Below are 22,718 nucleotides of genomic sequence, written 5' to 3'. Positions count from 1 at the left end.
GGATGAGGCCGTGCGTGTTGAACTCCGGCATCATGGTGATGATGTCATTTCGGCGCGAGTTATTCCTCAGTGGGACCACCCCCGCCGGCAACCCAAACAAGGGCCCCTTGGTGACCTTGCTGGCCTTCACGGCCTTGCCGGACCTCTCGGCCTTGCCGTCGCGGTTGAATTCAAGATGGAAGAGCCACTGGCAGAAGTGGGCGTACCCCATCACCGTGAGGTTGTGGTCGAGGCCGGGGCGAAGCCTCATGATATCGGCCGCATTCGTGAAGAGCCAGGCCGGCCTCCCCTTGTTATGTGATACGTCTCTGTCGTATCTATAATTTTTGATTGTTCCATGCCAATATTCTACAACTTTCATATACTTTTGGCAACTTTTTATATAATTTTTAGGACTAAGATATTGATCCAGTGCCCAGTGCCAGTCCCTGTTTGTTGCATGTTTTTTGTTTCGTAGAAAATCCATATCAAACGGAGTCCAAACGGGATAAAAATGGACGGAGATTATTTTTGGAATATTCAGTGAATATGGGAGGAAAAATCCACGCGAGACGGTGCCCGAGGGAGGCACGAGGCAGGGGGGCACGCCCCACCCCACTGGGCGCACCACTGACCCTCGTGGCCCTCCGTAAGGCGGTTGCTGCTGTTCTTTTGCCGCAAGAAAGCTAATTTTCAGGAAAAAATCTCGGCAAAGATTTCAGTCCAATCGGAGTTACGGATCTCCATATATATACGAAACGGTGAAAGGGCAGCTAGAGAGAACGCAGAAACAGAGAAAGACAGATCCAATCTCGGAGGGGCTCTTGCCCCTCCCATGCCATGGAGACCAAGGACCAGAGGGGAAACCCTTCTCCCATCTAGGGAGGAGGTCAAGCAAGAAGAAGAAGAAGGGGCCCCTCTCCCCCTCTCTTCCGGTGGCGTCGGAACACCGTCGGGGCAATCATCATCACCGCAATCCTCACCAACAACTTCACCGCCATCATCACCAACTCTTCCCCCCTCTATGCAGCGATGTAACCCCTCTTTTATCCTCTGCAATCTCTACTTAACCATGGTGCTCAACGCTATATATTATTTCCCAATGATGTATGGCTGTCCTATGATGTTTGAGTAGATTCATTTTGTCCTATGGGTTAATCGATGATCGTGATTGGTTTGAGTTGCATGTTTTATTATTGGTGTTGTCCTATGGTTCTCTCCATGTCGCGTAAGCGTGAGGGATTCCCGCTGTAGGGTTGGCAATATGTTCATGATTTGCTTATGGTGGGGTGGCGTGAGTGACAGAAGCACATACCCGAGTAAGTAGGTTGTTTGTGTATGGGATAAAGAGGACTTGATACTTTAATGCTATGGTTGGGTTTTACCTTAATGATCATTGGTAGTTGCGGATGCTTGCTAGAGTTTCAATCGTAAGTGCATATGATCCAAGTATAGAAAGTATGTTAGCTTATGCCTCTCCCTCAAATAAAATTGCAATAATGATTACCGGTCTAGTTATCGATTGCCTAGGGACAAATAACTTTCTTGTGACAAAAAGCTCTCTACTAAACCTAACTTAGTTGTGTCTTTATCTAAACAGCCACTACTTTTTATTTACACGCTCTTTATTATCTTGCAAACCTATGCAACAACACCTACAAAGTACTTCTAGTTTCATACTTGTCCTAGGTAAAGCGAACGTTAAGCGTGCGTAGAGTTGTATCGGTGGTCGATAGAACTTGAGGGAATATTTCTTCTACCTTTAGCTCCTCATTGGGTTCGACACTCTTACTTATCGAAAGAGGCTACAATTGATCCCCTATACTTGTGGGTTATCAAGACCTTTTTCTGGCATGGTTGCTGGGGAGCAATAGCTTGGGGTGAATATTCTCATGTGTGCTTGTTTGCTTTATCACTAAGTAATTCTTATTTGTTGTTCTGGGCTGTTCTTTATCTTTAGTTATGGATATGGAACACAAAATACCAAAAAAATTAGGTGTACTTGCTACTCATGGAGATGAGGAACCTCCTAAAACCCTCGATGCTCATTATGTGAAAGATATTATGTACTACTTTGATAATCCTGAGAAAACCCCATTCAATTATATAATGGGAGACACATTGGATCAACGTGAATACTTTAGGGATTATCGCTTGACTCAAAAAGGGAAACTATTATGGGATCAAATTTATTTGTATTGGTATGCTAGGCAACTATGCTTGAGATATGATTATACTTGTTGCTCTAGGATGAAGGCTCCACACCTTCCCTTTTCGTGCAAATTTAATGATGATAAAACCTTGGCTTCTTATGCTAATGGTATATATGATTACTATGATGTGGAAAAAATAGAAGAATTTGTTGCTTTTATGGGTGCTTATGAAATTGAATCTTTGTTTAAAGAGTGTGAAAATTTTGATGATTCAGTTTATAGACCTGAAAATTTAGCTATCCTTAAATATTCCTATGAGAATTATGAATTCAACTCTGATATTCATGATTTTATTGAGAAAGTCTCCGCTGTCCAAGAAGAGACTAATATTTTGCAGGAGTCTATGGAAGAAGAAATTGATGAAACTGTGAGCTCATTGGATGAAAAAGATGATGAGGAGAGCGAAGAACAAAAGGAGGAAGAGCGGATTAGCTACCCGTGCCCACCTTCTAATGAGACTAACTCTTGAACTCATACATTGTTTAATTTCCCTTCATGCTTAACGAAGGATGATTGCTATGATGATTGTTATGATCCTGTTGATTCTCTTCAAATATCCCTTTTTCATGATGCTTGCTATGCTTGTGGCCAAGATGCCAATATAAATTATGCCCATGGAGATGAACTTGCTATAGTTCCTTATGTTAAACATGAAATTGTTGCTATTGCACCCACGAATGATAGTCCTATTATCTTTTTGAATTCTCCCGACTACACTATATCGGAGAAGTTTGCACTTATTAAGGATTATATTGATGGGTTGCGTTTTACTATTACACATGATGATTTTGATGAATATAATATGCATGTGCTTGCTACTCCTACTTGCAATTATTATGAGAGAGGAACTATATCTCCACCTCTCTATGTTTCCAATACGATAAAATTGCAAGAAACTACTTATACTATGCATTGGCCTTTACTATGTGTGCATGAATTGATCTTTTATGACATGCCGATGCATAGGAAGAGAGTTAGACTTCGTTTCTACTTGATATATGTTACCTTGTGCTCACTACTAAATGCCAAATCATTGTTAATTAAAATTGGCTTTGATATACCTTGGGATCCGGGTGGATTCATTACTTGAGCACTATATGCCTAGCTTAATAGCTTTAAAGAAACCACTGCCAGGGAGACAACCCGGAAGTTTTAGAGAGTCATTTATTTCTTCTGAGTGCTTTTATACAGTTTAAAAACAAAAAAATAAAGAGGGGAACCCAAAACTTTTCAAAAAGAAAAGTGAAAGTGAGATAGACGAGCATTGTGAAAGTGGGGGACATCCTTGAACTTTGTTCATGCCCATGGAAACTTTGTGAATCTTAATTACAGATTTTTTTTAACAAAAATAAGTATCCCCTTGTACAATTCCATTGTATTATAAAAATAATGTGCCAAGGTTTGCCTTTAAGATGTTTTAGATGCTTGTTGGTTTGTACGGTGTAGGACAGAAACTTTGGCTGTAGTGCGCGATTTTACATTTTTTACTGGAATGTCAAATGGTTGGATTCTTTTTGCACTGTATTTCTATACAAATTGTTTATTTTTCAAAAATTTTGTGGAATTTTTGGAGTACCAGAGGTATGGTGAATGTTCATATTATTACAGACTGTTCCGTTTTAGACAGATTCTATTTTTGATGCATAGTTTGCTTGTTTTGATGAAACTATCGATTTATATCAGTGGATTAAGCCATGGAAAAGTTATATTGCAGTAGCTGCAATGCAAAAACAAAATATGAATTCGTTTGCAACAGTACTTAGAGTAGTGATTTGCTTTATTATACCAACGGATCTTACCGAGCTTTCTGTTGAGTTTTGTGTGGATGAAGTGTTCGAAGATCGAGGAGGTCTCGATGTGAGAAGAAGGAAGAGAGGAAAGAGCTCAAGATTGGGGATGCCCGAGGAACCCCAAGTAAATATTCAAGGAGACTCAAGCGTCTAAGCTTGGGATGCCCCGGAAGGCATCCCCTCTTTCTTCAACAAGTATCGGTATGTTTTCGGATTCATTTCGTTCATGCGATATGTGCAGATCTTGGAGCGTCTTTTGCATTTAGTTTTAACTTTTATTTTATGCACCATGCTGGTATGAGATAGTCCTTGGTTAATTTATAGAATGCTCTATGCACAACACTTATATCTTTTGAGTATGGCTTTATAGAATGCTTCATGTGCTTCGCTTATATCATTTGAAGTTTGGATTGACTGTCTCTCTTTACATAGAAAACCGCCATTTGTAGATTGTTCTTTTGCTTCACTTATATTTGTTAGAGTGTGGGCATATCTTTTGTAGAAAGAATTAAACTCTCTTGCTACACTTATATCTATTTAGAGAGATGACAGGAACTGGTCATTCACATGGTTAGTCAAAAAATCCTACATAAAACTTGTAGATCACTGAATATGATATGTTTGATTCCTTGCAATAGTTTTGCGATATAAAGATGGGTGATATTAGAGTCATGCTAGTGGGTAGTTGTGGATTGTAGAAATACTTCTGTTGAAGTTTGTGATTCCCGTAGCATGCACGTATGGTGAACCGTTATGTGATGAAGTCAGAGCATGATTTATTTATTGATTGATTGTCTTCCTTATGAGTGGCAGTCGGGGATGACCGATGGTCTTTTCCTACCAATCTATCCCCCTAGGAGCATGCGCATAGTACTTTGTTTCGATGACTAATAGATTTTTGCAATAAGTATGTGAGTTCTTTATGACTAATGTTGAGTCCATGGATTATACACACTCTCACCCTCCCACAATTGCAAGCCTCTCTAATACCGCGCACCTTTCGCCGGTATCTTACACCCACCAAATACCTTCCTAAAAACATCCACCATACCTACCTATTATGGCATTTCCATAGCCATTCCGAGATATATACTGCCATGAAACTTTCCACCGTTCCATTTATTATGACATGCTCCATCATTGTCATATCGCTTTGCATGATCATGTAGTTGACATCGTATTTGTGGCAAAGCCACCGTTCATAATTATTTCATACATGTCACTCATGAGTCATTGCACATCCTGGTACACCGCCGGAGGCATTCATATAGAGTCATATTTTCTTCTAAGTATCGAGTTGTAATTCTTGAGCTATAAGAAAATAAAAGTGGTGATGATCATCATTATTAGAGCATTGTCCCAGTGAGGAAAGGATGATGGAGACTATGATTCCCCCACAAGTCGGGATGAGACTCCGGACGAAAAATAGAAAAATAGAAAAAAGAGGCCATAAAAAAAGAGAAGGCCCAAAAAACAAAAAAACAAGAAACAAAAAATGAGATAAAAAGAGAGAAGGGGCAATGTTACTATCCTTTTTCCACACTTGTGCTTCAAAGTAGCACCATGTTCTTCATATAGAGTCTCTTGAGTTATCATTTTCATATACTAGTGGGAATTTTCATTATAGAACTTGGCTTGTATATTCCGATGATGGGCTTCCTCAAATGCCCGAGGTCTTCATGAGTAAGCAAGTTGGATGCACACCCACTTAGTTTCACTTTGAGCTTTCATACACTTATAGCTCTAGTGCATCCGTTGCATGGAAATCCCTACTCACTCACATTGATATCTATAGATGGGCATCTCCATAGCCCGTTGATACGCCTAGTTGATGTGAGACTATCTTCTCCTTTTTGTCTTCTCCACAACCACCATTCTATTCCACCTATAGTGCTATATCCATGGCCCACGCTCATGTATTGGGCGAAAATTGAAAAGGTTTGAGAACGTCAAAAGTATGAAACAACTGCTTGGCTTGTCATCGGGGTTGAGCATGATGTGAATATTTTTTGTGGTGAATATGGAGCCTAGCCAGACTATATGATTTTGTAGGGATAACTTTCTTTGGCCATGTTATTTCTAAAAGACATGATTGCTTTATTAGTAGGCTTGAAGTATTATTGTTTTTATGTCAAATGATAGACTATTGCTTTGAATCACTCGTATCTTAATATTCATGCCATGATTAGATATGTGATCAAGATTATGCTAGGTAGCATTCCACATCAATTTTTTTTATCATTTACCTACTCGAGGACGAGCAGGAATTAAGCTTGGGGATGTTGATATGTCTTCGTCGTATCTATAATTTTTGATTGTTCCATGCCAATATTCTACAACTTTCATATACTTTTGGCAACTATTTATATTATTTTTGGGACTAACATATTGATCCAGTGCCCAGTGCAAGTTCCTGTTTGTTGCATGTTTTTTGTTTCGCAGAAAATCCATATCAAACGGAGTCCAAACGGGATAAAAACAGACGGAGATTATTTTTGGAATATTCAGAGAATATGGGAAAAAATCCACGCGAGACGGTGCCCAAGGGAGGCACGAGGTAGGGGGCGCGCGCCACCCCCTTGGGCGCGCCCCTGACCCTCGTGGGCCCCCGTAAGGAGGTTGTTGCTTTTCTTTTGCCGCAAGAAAGCTAATTGTCAGGAAAAAAATCTGGGCGAAGATTTCAGTCCAATCGGAGTTACGGATCTCCATATATATACGAAACGGTGAAAGGGCGGCTAGAGAGAACGCAGAAACAGGGAGAGACAGAGAGACAGATCCAATCTCGGAGGGGCTCTCGCCCCTCCCATGCCATGGAGACCAAGGACCAGAGGGGAAACCCTTCTCCCATCTAGGGAGGAGGTCAAGGAAGAAGAAGAAGGGGGACCTCTCCCCCTCTCTTCCAGTGGTGCCGGAACACCGCAGGGGCCATCGTCATCACCGCAATCTTCACCAACAACTTCACCGCCATCATCACCAACTCTTCCCCCCTCTATGCAGAGGTGTAACCCCTCTTTTACCCGCTGTAATCTCTACTTAAACATGGTGCTCAATGCTATATATTATTTCCCAATGATGTATGGCTATCCTATGTTGTTTGAGTAGATTCGTTTTGTCCTGTGGGTTAATTGATGATCGTGATTGGTTTGAGTTGTATGTTTATTATTGGTGTTGTCCTATGGTGCTCTCCGTGTCGCGCAAGCGTGAGGGATTCCTGTTGTAGGGTTTGCAATATGTTCATGATTTTCTTATGGTGGGGTGGCGTGAGTGACAGAAGCACATACCCGAGTAAGTAGGTTGTTTGCGTATGGGATAAAGAGGACTTGATACTTTAATGCTATGGCTAGGTTTTACCTTAATGATCTTTGGTAGTTGCAGATTCTTGCTAGAGTTCCAATCATAAGTGCATATGATCCAAGTAGAGAAAGTATGTTAGCTTATGCCTCTCCCTCAAATAAAATTGCAATAATGATTACCGCTCTAGTTATCGATTGCCTAGGGACAAATAACTTTCTTGTGACAAAAATCTACTAAACCTAACTTAGTTGTGTCTTTATCTAAACAACCCCTACTTTTTATTTACACGCTCTTTATTATCTTGCAAACCTATCCAACAACACCTACAAAGTACTTCTAGTTTCATACTTGTTCTAGGTAAAGCCAACGTTAAGCGTGCATAGAGTTGTATCAGTGGTCGATAGAACTTGAGGGAATATTTGTTCTACCTTTAGCTCCTCATTGGGTTCGACACTCTTACTTATCGAAAGAGGCTATAATTGATCCCCTATACTTGTGGGTTATCATTATGCAGTGGAGCGATTCGGCGGCGGATGAAATCTGCCCCGATCATCTCAAGGGTGAGCCCGGCCTCGGTGAGGCGAAGAATCCTGGTGGTGGAGACCGTGAGCTTCTCGTCATCGGCATCGACATTGCTCCAGTCGTTTCCGCGAACCGGCGGCGCCTGGCAAACCCGGCAGAATTCTTGTCGATCCTCCTCTTCAATCCGGCACCACCGGCCCCGCCACTCCTCCCACCTCTCCTTCTGAGCGCCCTCTGGGTATGTCCCCTTAGACCTCGGGATCCAGGCGACACAACTGGAGATGGCGCCTCCCTTCTGGATCCGAGGGAAGAAGTAGTGGTGGAAGAGCGCCGTGTTGGGATGCACTCCGGCAAAGCCCTCACAGAGATGGGCGGAAAGAGCCATGCACGCCACGGCATTTGGGGTGAAATCTAGGAGGTGGAAGCCGAAGGTATGCATGATGTCATTGAATAAATTGGAGAAGGGGGCAGAGGCCGCAGGAAAAGTAATCGACGAAGAACAGATACCGATTCGGGGCGGCTTTGCCGCAGTTGGCGGGGATGACATGTGTGGCAGGATGCCCCGTCATTTCTCCCCCGTATTGACCCCCCACAGCGGTCTGAAATTATCCCAGAGGTGGGCCGCATCGACCGTCAAGGGGAAGTAGGCGAGCTGCATCCGCCGCGCCGCCAACTCATTCTCCGGCGGCTCCGCACCTCCGGCGTCCTTGGCCGCTCCCTTGACCTTGCTAATCTTGGGTGCCATGGCGGCTGCGAAAGGTGGAAGGGAAAGGGCAGCAAAAACACGGCGACGGTGAGCAAGAGCAGGGGCTTGAGGAGGAAGAAGGAAGGGACAGCAGTTCCGAGATTGGAGAAGGCACATGGGGTAAATGAGCAGCATGCCCGCGGTCGTTCCTTTTTATGGGAAAGGTGCAGGCCGCCTCTTTACCACGATGTGACGCATGCGTGCGGAAACTGCCCCACGCATGACCCCCACGTCACGCACGACCCTCCACGTCGCGCGTTCAACACGGGTCGTGGGGAAGCATAGCGGATGAGAAGTTACTGTGGAAAATCCGCCCCACCTGCCCGCGCACCGTTCTGGGCCTAGCCCAACAACGCGGCACGCTTATGTGTGGCCCATGCCCGGGGGCTCCTGTCGGTGTACAAAAGTAGGGGCTCTTATTTTGACCCCTTTACTTGTGCACGAGCAGTCAGAGCCGCGCGCCACAGCCACACTTAGTAAGGCAGAGGGGGGAAGCCAGAGAGAAGCCAAAGCACGAGGCAACCAAGGCAACGCCAAGACCAGAAGCGCAGGAGAACAAGAGGGCGAGGTGGACTCCCTCGGCAAGAGCCTTGCCGGGCAACTTGCCCGATGCCAGTGGAGTGAGCCACCCTTGAGCCCACAGGCTCCAACCCAACCAACTACATTGGAACCAAGGCTCGGGAGGCGCCTCTGTGGTGGCATGCAAATCTTCATCAAGATCATAAACATGTGAGATCAGATGAGGACCAGAAGACGGCGACCCTCGGTGGGATCCTAGCCGAGGAAATCCACAAGACACCCGGCAAGACCCTTGCCGGGGACGACTGCAACGCCACAGCAGCACCCTTGCCGGGCCCCCGGCAAGACCCTTGCCGAGGGCATCAGCAGGGCCACTGCCAGGCCCGTGCTAGCTGATACGTCTCCAACGTATCTATAATTTTTGATTGCTCCATGCCATGTTATCTACTGTTTTGGGCAATATTGGGCTTTATTATCCACTTTTATATTATTTTCGGGACTAACCGATTAACCGGAGGCCTAGCCCAGAATTGTTGTTTTTTGCCTATTTCAGTGTTTCGAAGAAAAGGAATATCAAACGGAGTCGAAACGAAACGAAATCAACTGGAGAAGTTATTTTTGGAAGGAAAGCTACCAGATGGACTTGGACCCCACGTCAGGAGCCAAGGAAGGTGCTCACGAGGGTGGGGGCATGCCCACCCCCTAGGGCGCGCCCCCCTGCCTCGTGGGGCCCCCGAAGCTCCACCGACGTACTTCCTGCACCCATATATCTCCATATACCCTAAAACTTCCAGGGGCACAATAGATTGGGAGTTCCGCCGCTAGAAGCCTCCGTAGCCACCGAAAGCCAATCTAGACCCGTTCCGGCACCCTACCGGAGGGGGAAATCCTTCTCCGGTGGCCATCTTCATCATCTCGGTGCTCTCCATGACGAGGAGGGAGTAGTTCTCCCTCGGGGCTGAGGGTATGTACCAGTAGCTATGTGGTTGATCTCTCTCTCATGTTCTTGAGGTGATACGATCTTGATGTATCGCGAGCTTTGCTATTATAGTTGGATCCTATGATGTTTTCTTCCCCCTCTACTCTCTTGTAATGAATTGAGTTTCGCCTTTAAGTTATCTTATCGGATTGAGTCTTTAAAGATTTGAGAACACTTGATGTATGTCTTGCCGTGCGTATCTGTGGTGACAATGGGATATCACGTGATTCACTTGATGTATGTTTTGGTGACCAACTTGCGGGCTCCGCCCATGAAGCTATGCATAGGGGTTGGCACACGTTTTCATCGTGATTCTCCAGTACAGCTTTGGGTCACTCTTTGAGGTCCTTTGTGTTGGTTGAATAGATGAATCTAAGATTGTGTGATGCATATCGTATAATCATACCCACGGATACTTGAGGTGACATTGGAGTATCTAGGTGACATTAGGGTTTTGGTTGATTTGTGTCTTAAGGTGTTATTCTAGTACGAACTCTAGGGCTGTTTGTGACACTTCTAGGAATAGCCCAACGGATTGATTGGAAAGAATAACTTTGAGGTGGTTTCATACCCTACCATAATCTCTTCGTTTGTTCTCCACTATTAGTGACTTTGGAGTGACTCTTTGTTGCATGTTGAGGGATAGTTATGTGATCCAATTATGCTATTATTGTTGATGGAACTTGCACTAGCGAAAGTATGAACCCTAGGCCTTGTTTCAACGCATTGCAATACCGTTTGTGCTCACTTTCATCATTAGTTACCTTGCTGTTTTTATAATTTCAGATTACAAAAACCTTTATCTACTATCCATATTGCACTTGTATCACCATCTCTTCACCGAACTAGTGCACCTATACAATTTACCATTGTATTGGGTGTGTTGGGGACACAAGAGACTCTTTGTTATTTGGTTGCAGGGTTGCTTGAGAGAGACCATCTTCATCCTACGCCTCCTACGGATTGATAAACCTTAGGTCATCCACTTGAGGGAAATTTGCTACTGTCCTACAAACCTCTGCACTTGGAGGCCCAACAACGTCTACAAGAAGAAGGTTGTGTAGTAGACATCAAGCTCTTTTCTGGCGCCATTGCCGGGGAGGTGAGTGCTTGAAGGTATATCTTTAGATCTTGCAATCGAGTCTTTTAGTTTCTTGTTTTATCACTAGTTTAGTTTATAAAAGAAAACTACAAAAAAATGGAATTGAGTTTGTCTCATACGCTTCACCTTTTTAATATCTTTCGTGAGTATGCTAGAAAGGATAATTGTGCTCAAGTTCTAGAAGAAGAATGCATTAAAGTGTTTGGCACTAAATATTTGAATGATGAGCATGATTGCAATGTTGTTAGTATGAATTCCTTGAATATCTATGATGCTAATGATATGCAAAGCCACAAGCTTGGGGAAGCTATGTTTGATGAAGATGATATTTTTTGTCCCCCAAGTTTTGATGAGAAAATTTATTATGATGAAAGCATGCCTATTATTTATGATGATTATATTGATGAAAGTGGATTTGGAGAGGTCATGACTTTATTTTGTGATGAATCCACTATTCCGGAAGAGGTTCCAATTGATTATGAGAACAAAGTTTCTATCTATGATGATTATTGTGATGACTTGTATGCTATAAAGAATAATGATACCCATGAAACTTGTCATCATGATTTTAGTTTTCAATTGGATTATGCCTCACATGATAATTATTTTGTTGAGTTTGCTCCCACTATTATTCATGAGAAGAATTTTGCTTATGTGGAGAGTAATAATATTTCTATGCTTGTAGATCATGATAACAATGCTTTAGGTGCTGGTTATATTGTTGAATTCATTCATGATGCTACTGAAAATTATTATGAGGGAGGAATATATGCTTGTAGGAATTGCAATAATATCAAGTTTCCTCTCTATGTGCTTAAAGTTTTAAAGTTATGCTTGCTTTACCTTCCTATGCAAGTTGATTCTTGTTCCCACAAGTTGTTTGCTAAAAAAATCCCTATGCATAGGAAGTGGGTTAGGCTTAAATGTGCTAGTCATATTCTTCATGATCCTCTCTTTATGTTACAATTCTTATCCTTTATGTGAGCATCATTGAAATCATCATGCCTAGCTAGGGGCGTTAAACAATAGCGCTTGTTGGGAGGCAACCCAACTTTATTTTTGTTACTTGATTTTTGCTCCTGTTTAGTTATAAATAATTCATCTAGCCTCTGTTATTATTGAATTTTTATGTTTTAATTAGTGTTTGTGCCAAGTAGAACCTTTGGGAAGACTTGGGGAAAGTCTTTGCGATCATGCTGTAAAAAACAGAAACTTTAGCGCTCACGAGAATTGCTGCCATTTTTATTTGGAGAGTGATATTTAGTTAATTATTTTTGAAGATGATTAATAGATAAATTCCTCACGTCCAGAAATTTATTTGAGATTTTATGAGTTCCAGAAGTATACGTTTGATCCACATTACTACAGACTGTTCTGTTTTTGACAGATTCTGTTTTTCATGTGTTGTTTACTTATTTTGATGAATCTATGGCTAGTAAAAGAGTTTATAAACCATAGAGAAGTTGGGATACAGTAGGTTTAACACCAATATAAATAAAGAATGAGTTCATTACAGTACCTTGAAGTGGTGATTTATTTTCTTATACTAACGGAGCTTACGAGTTTTCTGTTAAGTTTTGTGTTGTGAAGTTTTCAAGTTTTGGGTAAGGATTCGATGGACTATGGAATAAGGAGTGGCAAGATACTAAGCTTGGGGATGCTCAAGGCACCTGTCGGTGTCAAAACCGGTGGATCTCGGGTAGGGGGTCCCGAACTGTGTGTCTAAGGCGGATGGTAACAGGAGGCAGGGGACATGATGTTTTACCCAGGTTCGGGCCCTCTTGATGGAGGTAAAACCCTACGTCCTGCTTGATTATTCTTGATAATATGAGTAGTACAAGAGTTGATCTACCACGAGATCGGATAGGCTAAACCCTAGAAGCTAGCCTATGGTATGATTGTCTATTGTCCTATGGACTAAAACCCTCCAGTTTATATAGACACCGGAGGGGGCTAGGGTTACATAAGGTCGGTTACAAAGGAGGAGATATACATATCCGTATTGCCTAGCTTGCCTTCCACGCCAAGTAGAGTCCCATCCGGACACGGGACGAAGTGTTCAATCTTGTATCTTCATAGTCCAACAGTCCGGCCAAAGGATATAGTCCGGTTGTCCGGAGACCCCCTAATCTAGGACTCCCTTTGTAGCCCCTGAACCAGGCTTCAATGATGATGAGTCCGGCGCGTAGTGTTGTCTTTGGCATTGCAAGGAGGGTTCCTCCTCCGAATACACCACAGAAGAGTTTTGAATACAAGGATAGTGTCCGACCCTGCAAAATAAGTTCCACATACCACCGTAGAGAGAATAATATTTCCGCAAATCCAATCTGCTGACACGTTTTGACAGCATGACATCATGCCATGGCCCGGTAATTATTCGAACCATTTTTCCTTAACCAGCCCCGCACATAACGCGAGGCGGTTTCTTGACACGTCTTGTCAAAGAAGAGATCGTGTTCCCCTTATTACGGGATCCTCATTAATACGGACGTGGGTAACCCAACCGTGCTAGGACTCCTAGATTTTAGGCAAGTCCCAAACAGCCACGAGGAGGACGCTTGATATTCACCCTCTTTATAAAGGGACAAGGCTTTTACTTTTTTCCCTCCCGTGCTTAATCGAATCCTTCCCCGCCTCGAGTTCTAACACCCAAAGCCCAGGTCAGGTGCTTCGGACCTTCAATCATGTCCGGATCCAGCCTTCAAGGCCGTTGGATGCCTTCCTCTGTCACGGAGGAGGATATCAAGAAGTTGAGGGAGGCCAGATACCCGATCGCCGAAATTTCGCATAGGCTGCCCGCCCGAGGGCAGGTCATCCCTACTCTAGAACCCAAAAAGATCATTGTGTTCGTCTCCCACTTCCTCCGAGGACTAGGCCTCGCTCTGGATCCCTTTGTTAGGGGTCTTATGTTCTATTACGGGCTGGATTTTCACGACCTAGCCCCGGATTCCCTCCTTCACATCTCGTCATTTATTGTCGTTTGTGAGGCCTTCCTCAGCATTACCCCTCACTTCGGCCTGTGGCTCAAGACTTTTGACGTGAAGCCGAAGATGGTCGAGGCGGAGGTGCTCTAATAAGCAAAATTGCTGGCGCTCCATGGCCGAAGGGCTCCTTTCCAGAGGTGTCCGGATTGTGGCAATGGGAGTGGTTTTACTTCACAGCTCCCCGAAGTGCCAAGTGGGTAGCCGCCCCCACCTTCCGCTCGGGCCCTCCACCACAACTGATGTCATGGATCAGCAGGGGGCTGAGCTGGGGCCCAGCCAAGGACGTGCCCATACTACAGAGCCGCATCCAAGATTTCTTCAAAGGAGATTTCAGTCTGGTTATGGTAATGCAAGTCATGCTGGTTCATCGAGTCCAGCCTTGCAAACGCCGGCCCCTCCGCATGTGGGAATTTAACCCGGAAGGACCACTCACTATTCAGAATTTCCTCGGCCTGACGCACGAGGAGATGTACAAATCGTTCTTCAGACCCCAAATAGAGTGTCCAGACACTACCGAGGATGTGGGCCTAAGCAGCAACCGCATCGCTGCCCAAGTAAGTAATCCCATGGACGAACATACTGTCCTTTCTTTATCATGACATCATTCTGAAAATCGCTCTTTGACCACACTACAAAAAAATACACTTCCGTGATGATATGTGTTTGTCACAGTAGGTCGCTTTTTTTGTCATGCATGTACATCCATGACAAATTTATGACAGAATCAAGATAGTCATACCTGTGCTGTCGTAGAAGTGTTCCATGACATTACCAAAATTATCATCACACAAGTGTCCACTTCCATGACGATAAATCATGCGTCACAGAAGTGCTTTCGTCAAGGGTGACCTACACGTGGCATCCACCGTAATGGAACATCGTTAAGCTGTCAGGTCGGGTTTTGGATCCGATAACCCGTTAACAGCCCCGACCAATGGGAAATTTCCATGTGTAAAATTCTTATTGGCCGGACGAAACACGTGTCATCTCGTCAGTGGGTCAGATAGGCGCCTATGATACGTCGACACGTGGCACGGCCCAACAGAGGCCCATTCCTGTGAAAAGGTTGGCCCGTTTGACTTGGTCAAAAGGTGGCGGGCCGGCCCATGGAAAGCCTGTTAATGGCATGTTCGCATATAGCCCATTTACAGCCGCTAACCCAAGGCCCGTTACGCCCTATCCGAATTAGGCCCAGTAGCGTCATCTAGGCCATCCAATATGATTCCAGCCCATTTTCACTTCTAGCCCATGTATGGCCCTTGACGTCTTTCGGCCCATATGAGGCCCTATGTAACTCTTGGCCTATTAACGGCCCATGGTGAAACTGGCCCGTAATGAACAGTGTATCACTTTACACCCACTAACGGCCCGTGGTGAAACTGGCCCGTAATGAACAGTGTATCACTTTATACCCATTAACAGCCCGTTATTCCGTTGGGCCGTTTCCAGCCCATGTTATCTTTCGGTCTTCTCAGAGCCCATTTATTCTTGGGCTCATTTCCAGCATTCGTTTACTTACGGCCCATTACTGTCATTTTCTGCTTGTGGGCCAAATTCGGCCCATGGTTACAGTCGGCCCGTTTGTGTTCCGTTAATAGGCTGGGCCATTTTCATAGCGTCATCAAATACCGCCTATTAACGATGGCCCGTTACGGTCGGCCCATGAACGGACGATTCGAACTCTAGCCCGTTTACGGCCATAATGCTGCCTGTTATTGGCCCATGTTTGGCCAATTGATCATACGGCCCGTATAAGGCCCATTGATGATACGCCCCGTAGAAGGCCCATTGTTTCTACGACCCGTAGAAGGCCTACTGTTTCTACGGCCCGTAGAAGGCCCACTGTTTCTACGGCCCGTAGGAGGCCCAGTGTCACTATAGTAAATATTAGCCCATGGTTATTGTGGCCTAGTTTTTAAAAATAGGTTATTGCAGCCACTAGTTAACCGCAGAAAAAGAACTGCAATGACTACAAGCAAACAAGTAAACAAGACAACAAGGAAATAAATAAGCAAGCAACTAACACTAGGCTATCACGGCTATTACACATATTACATCCACTGGGAATCAAAGTTCGCCACCAGTGCAAATATAGGGAACAAAGCAGCATATCATATACACTGGCCGTCAAAATTGGCCACCAGTGCAAATAAATGCGGCAGAAAAACAAGAGCTTAACTGAAACAACTCCAGAAGAGCTCAAGAAACGTTATCCTGGGTATCCACCATGCTGGCAATAAGCTTAGCAAGCTGATTAGATTTGTGCTGTTTGGCGCTAAAATCCTCAAACGCTTGCTGTTGCACCATAAAGTATGCATCTGAATGCTCCAGGGACTTCCGCAGTCCTTCCGCTTCTTGTCGCAGCACAGCTGATCGATGTCTTTCAGATTGTAGTTGAGACTCAAGAAATCGAACTAATTCAGACAGTGAGTTTGAATAGCTTGTGCAAGCGGTAGTGGCCAGTAACTCCAACACTAAACCAAGACAGGATGTGTCACTATCCTGAACCTTATCTGCATTACTTCCTTTACCGTTACTTAATAAGGCACTCTTCCCCAATATTCTGTCAGCATTCTAAAAGAAGAAACAAGCAGACACATAACAAGTTTAGCATGTACTAGTATATGAAACTCATTTCGGTGAACCAGTTCATTAGTAAGGTGGATAGGATTAAACTACCAAGTCTTCTATTGCCAAGTACTAGTACATAATAAAAGCATCAAACAAACATATATCTATGTCCTATGGTAGCAATGGAATCTTAAATTAGAACAGTTGTTCTTCAGGTTTGGGCACTTATTCTACATGAACAGAGTACAGTAAGACGCAAGAATATAATACTTAAAAATAGAAAATGAGCTCATAGACCTAACCACATTATTGGTTCGGGACCAGTACAGAACAAGGCGTTCCCAGTCATCGTCCAGTAAATGTGTCTTAGGAGCACGTAAGGGAATTTGATGAGTTTCTTTGCCGGTGAAGTACATTTTCTTCAAGTAATTCCGATACTGCCACCAAGCATTCTTGAAGATAGCAGAGGTATTAGCACAGGTTACCTCATCCTGAGTTTCCAAATCGGTCCTTCTCTATAGAGAAAAATGGGAAAATTTGTTGTATTATAACCATCATGGAGGTAGGATGTATGGGACAAAGCAAAGTAATTGCCATGAATAACATTACTTACACATAACTCCTGGACAAACACCTACAACTGGCATTTTCCTTCATCTTCAGTATAATATTTCCAAGATGGGAAGATACGCACATACGATTTAACAACATCAAATGCGATAGATGCTAAACTACGACTAGCTAGTTGTGCTTCCTCCACAGGAATAAGCGTACTAACTGGTGGAGTTGGGGTTCGCCGTGATAGTACTGGCCCTTTGGGCACTGGAGCTGCCTTACTAACTGCTCTTGTTTGGGAGCTCTGTGGTGGAGATGGTGTTGTGTCAACAGGAACTGGGTTACTATCGGCTGGGGTTGGGGTTAGATTGGGTGAAGCTGGTTCTCTGTCCATCATAGTAGGGGTACAATCTGTGAGAGTTTGGGTTATGTGTGGTAGGGCTGGTTCTTGTGCATGTACAACCGGGGTGCTATCTCCACCAACAGGTAGCACTGTTTTATTTGAAGACCGTGTTTTTAGTCCGCTAGATACTGGCATCACCCGCTCCAATTCAAATGGCTGATAAACAGGAAACATAGTTGAATGTACAGACATTGTATGAGAGACAGATGCAATAGATAGTGTGGAAAAAAGAGGGCATGAAATAGTTGACATGTATATTGTTTAACTAAAATGGATAGCATGACATAATTTCACATATATGATGTCTATCTAAACTGGATAGCATAGCATAACATAATTCAAAGATATGATGAATAACTAAACATGATCGCATGACATAATTCACCTACATGTTATCTAAGTAATCAGGATCGCATCATTTAATTCACATATGTGATTTATATGCTAAACAGAGGGCATTCGATATGATGTCTGAACTAAGAACATGGTGTTGAATGTTGTGTATATGATGTCTAAACTATGCAATGCAAGACACCGTATGCATGATATGAGCAGTATAACCGTGCCAAGTTAGAGCATACACCTCGGTGGGGGAATAGGACTGGTCATCTGTCTCTGAATCCATCTCTGAGGAGCTATCGGGACCCAACAAGAGATCTGCTTCGACAGGTAGCACTGTCTTCTCTGAAGGCCTTGTTTTCACTCCAGATTTTTCCATCTCCCACCCAAATGGTTGATTCACAGGAAGAGTAGTTTAATGTACAAACATTGTCGACAAATGGAAATGCAATGAAGAAAAGGATGGGAAAGATATCATTCAAATATATGATGCCTGGTTAAACAGGATGGCGTTGCACATTTCACATATATTATGGCTGGCTAAAAGACATGAGACTGCATAATTCCCATATATGATATAGAAACTAAATAGGTGGCATTACAGAACATGTCTAAACTAAGCAGATGACATATATGATGTCAAAAGTAGGCACTACAAGGCAACATATGCATGATATGACTAACATCATCATGCCAAGGTAGAGCAAATACCTTGGGGGGTAAATAGGAGTGGTCAGCAGCGTCCGAATCCGCCTCAGAACAGATATCTTCCTACGGATTACAATCTGGAGAGGGGTGGGGAGGGTTTTCCATTGAACCCACCATGGAGCGATGTTTGCATGACATTGTATTACCGCGGAAAACTCTTCTCTTTTTCTCTACATGTTCAACATGACTGTGTACAATATCTGACATGCATACGAAAAAAATATGCTGAGATTATGTAAGGAGAGCATGCAGAAATTTAGAGTGATGGTAACAACCAGTGGATCAATGTTTTTCCGTTGAACCAAAATAGCCCTAATGGATCAACGTGAATGTATAGTAATAAGTGATGCAACAAGTGTACAACCTCTTTGCCGTAGCCGTGTCGACGTCAGCATCATTGGGTTGGTCGCTGAAGCAGTTGAGGAAGAGGTGGCTATCAGAGGTGTGCAGGAAGATCTGAGGAATCTGTAGACGGCATCCAGGGCACTGCTCTGTTATGACGGATCGTTCTGTCATTGGAGCAGCTCCGGTGAGCCGTAAGACGTCAAGGCTGAAGCAGCACAAGACAGACATCGTCAATCTCAAGTGGGATTCTAATAGCATCTCCAATAGATGATGTAAAATGGATGTAAAATTAACATCACCAAAAACCACCTGACTACAACAGATGAGGTAAAAACTGTTGACTCTGAACTTAACTGTCGAAACTGAAATTTACTGTGGAATCTGAATGCTACTGTCGAAACTGAACGCAATGGTAACAGAGAGGCACTTGACATGTAGTTTAGGGAGGGCCTGCAGTTCATCTTCAACCTGCACCCCCCCTGAGCCGACAGCCACCACCGGCCGAACCGCCGGCCCCAGCGCCGCCTCGCCGCCCCGAAACAACTCGCCACCGCCGCCCCGGCCAGCCCTCTAGGCCCCTCGCCCCCACCCTGAACCCTAAGATAGATAGTGGGGTACCTCTCCGGCGAGCCCCCGTCCCCGCTGCGGGTGGTACTTCCTTAACTCGGGGAGCCCCCCCAACCCCTGAAAATCGACTGACCCAAAAGTTGATTTAGTCGACTGAAGTGTGGCTTAATTGGAGCAGAGCAGCAGCACGAGCGAGGGGAAGAGCAGCAGCAACAGCTGGGCGAGCGAGCGATCGAGCGAGAGCCAGAGCAGCGGCAGATCCGGCTGGTATGGACGCCACCGCTGAAGGGGCCTCGCACTGGGGGAGAGCCGCCGTGGAGATGTCGCCCGCGGCGCCGGCTTCAAGGTAGCCGCTCCATGGGGGTGCGGGATGGAGCACCGTCGGCGCCGGGAGGTCGAGTTAAGGAGAAGGTGCGATGCGATGAGTGTACAACCTCTTTGGTGGCGCCGAGTAGGCCTCGGCTTCGTCCGAGGAGTCGGTGAGGATGTTGCGGTTCCGGTGGAGCAGGTTAAGGCGGCACTGTGGCGATGGAGCAGCCGCAATAGACGAGACGATCATCGGAGCAGCTCCTTGGAGGTGGAGGACGGGGCGGCTGAACCGGTTGGAAGGCGAGATGGACGACGGATCCTCATCCGGGGAGGTGGACAAGGGACGTCGAGCTGTTGTGCTGGATGATGTCGTCGGGGAAGAGGCTCCGACGGGGCAGCGGTGACGTGACAGATGGAGGAGGGTGGGGTGTCGCGGCTGGAGCGGAGAGGTTATGGCAGCCTGGGATTTCGAATGGCGAAAAGGGAGCGATGGGAGGGGTGAAGCATGACTTAGGAACGCGCTTGTCCAAAATGTAGGGTGTGTTACAAAAGTACCCCCCACCGATGAACTAGCGGCCCTTCCGGCTCAGGGTTAGAAGGGGGATTTCACGTGTCGGGATTTGGCAGCTGGAGGGAGTTTCCACGCGCGTTGTAATTTCGGGATAGCAAGGCGCGGGTTGTGAAGGCGCCAATTTTGGGAGCACAATATCTGAATTTTCGGGATATAACAAGACGCGGGTTGAATTTTAGGGACAAGCCTAACGTTTAGTAATATTGTACTTGTACGTACCAAATCAATTCGCACTTCCCTCAACCAAAAAGAAAACGAAAAAAAACTATTCACGCCATACAAAGAGAGAGTCTTGCCCTGTTTTACTATACAAATGCTATTCAAAGCTACTCCCTCCTTCCATCTATATAGGGCCTAATGCGTTTTTCGATGCTAACTTTGACCAAATATTAGAGCAATGATATATGACATGCAACTTACACAAAGCACACCGTTAAATTTGTCTGTGAAAGGTTCTTTCAATGATATAATTTTCACATTGTGCATGTCATGTACTATTAATCTTGTCAATAGTCAAAGGCGGTCTTAAAAATCTCATTACGCCCTATATAGATGGAAGGAGGGAGTATGAATCCATGTTATGTCCGATTAATTTTTTTCGCTTGCTGTATAATGTATGTAACCTACTCATACCAACATTTTAGTGCATTCCAAATGTCTATACTACCGCTGCAATTCGAACTAAATTTGAATTCATTTCTCTATTTCAATAAGAATCTACAATCATGATTGTTGCCAACTTCAACCATCATAGTTTCCTTGCTATCCGCCAGATATAAATAAGACGGCCTATAATGCAGGATGGCAGGCACACCATCATCAACAACTCCGTTTTTTTATAAGAGTAGAGATAAAACATATTAAATGCAGTATACCATGTTCATAACCACACCATGTGTATCACCGTTATATATATTCACACATCCGTCGGTTTGAAACACTATGATAAATTCTTCAAATATCCAAATTTGCTTTTTATAATGAAGTATATATGATCTCTATTCATCTTTTACACCCACAGAACTCTCTTATCTTTGTAGCTAGCGCTAACTTTCTCTTGTGCATGCACACGCCCGCATCCCTCTCACCCTCCCTCAGCATTCTCAATCTCCATCGCGCAAATTCGTCTTTTCACTTTAGGTCGTTCACCCATGGTGTGTGTAGGCCCCCCAGCTCCTTCTTTACAACACACATCAATCGATATGCCTCTCTAGCTAGGTGTGCCTAGCACAAACACAAGCTTCCCCTCTTATCTTGTCACCGTCTATGCCTCACTCCCACCACTCTTTTCATCGTTATCGTACTCGCACACTCCTCCCCCTCGATATAGTATGCCTCTCGTACCACCTCCTGCATGCATCCCTCTCTCTCTATCCTTTTCCTCGTGCCTCATTTGCTTCTAACACACACATGTATGTATACCGATCGATCTCCCAACATATACCTAGATCGACTTCAACTACCCCCCCATCAATCGACGTACCTCACAAGTTATGTCTCTCCTTTATCTTACAAAGGGTGATTGATCTTCCTATGTAGTTATGTCTGCTTACCATAGCCACATCATCCCCCCTCATCATTCGTGCATGCCTCCTGACTCGTCTCCCACACACACGTGCACAGACAACAAGCAGTCGTCTCCTCTCTTATTGATATTGCGGGCGTGCCCTCCGTTTGTCTAGCAAGCCTATCCCACCATTTGTTAGAAGCAACTCCACTACCACCCCCTCCAACACTCTAGATATGTCTCTCTCCCAACCTTATTCATCTCCTGCACATATGCATGGATGTCGATCGATCTCCCTTAATACATGAGGCAGATCGATCTCCTTAATACATGAGGTAGGCCTCTCTCCTCCTCCACACATATACCGGCCATTGTACCTCTATAGTTAATTGGGCCTCCCTCTTGCCCCACCACACACCGATAGTCGAGCGCTGCAGGTAGGTATCCATGCCACAGAGACAAACTGCACATGTCCCATCTCATGTTCCAGTAGGCCAGCCACTCTATATCTTTGACGTGGGCACACACAAATTCGATGGCACTCTTTATCGATCGCGCGCGCACAGACACACACACACACACATCATCCCTCTCTTCGATTCTATGGACACCTCAAGCCGATGATACCTCCACTCTCTTATCGTGGATCGCCCCCTCTATATATATGTTATATCCAGGACTCTATTTCACACACATTCCATATGTTAAATTTTTTA

Source organism: Triticum dicoccoides, chromosome 2A (assembly GCF_002162155.2).
Source record: "Triticum dicoccoides isolate Atlit2015 ecotype Zavitan chromosome 2A, WEW_v2.0, whole genome shotgun sequence".
NCBI lineage: Eukaryota > Viridiplantae > Streptophyta > Magnoliopsida > Poales > Poaceae > Triticum > Triticum dicoccoides.
The sequence above is the reverse complement of the archived record's forward strand: the minus strand, read 5'-3'. Positions refer to the sequence as shown.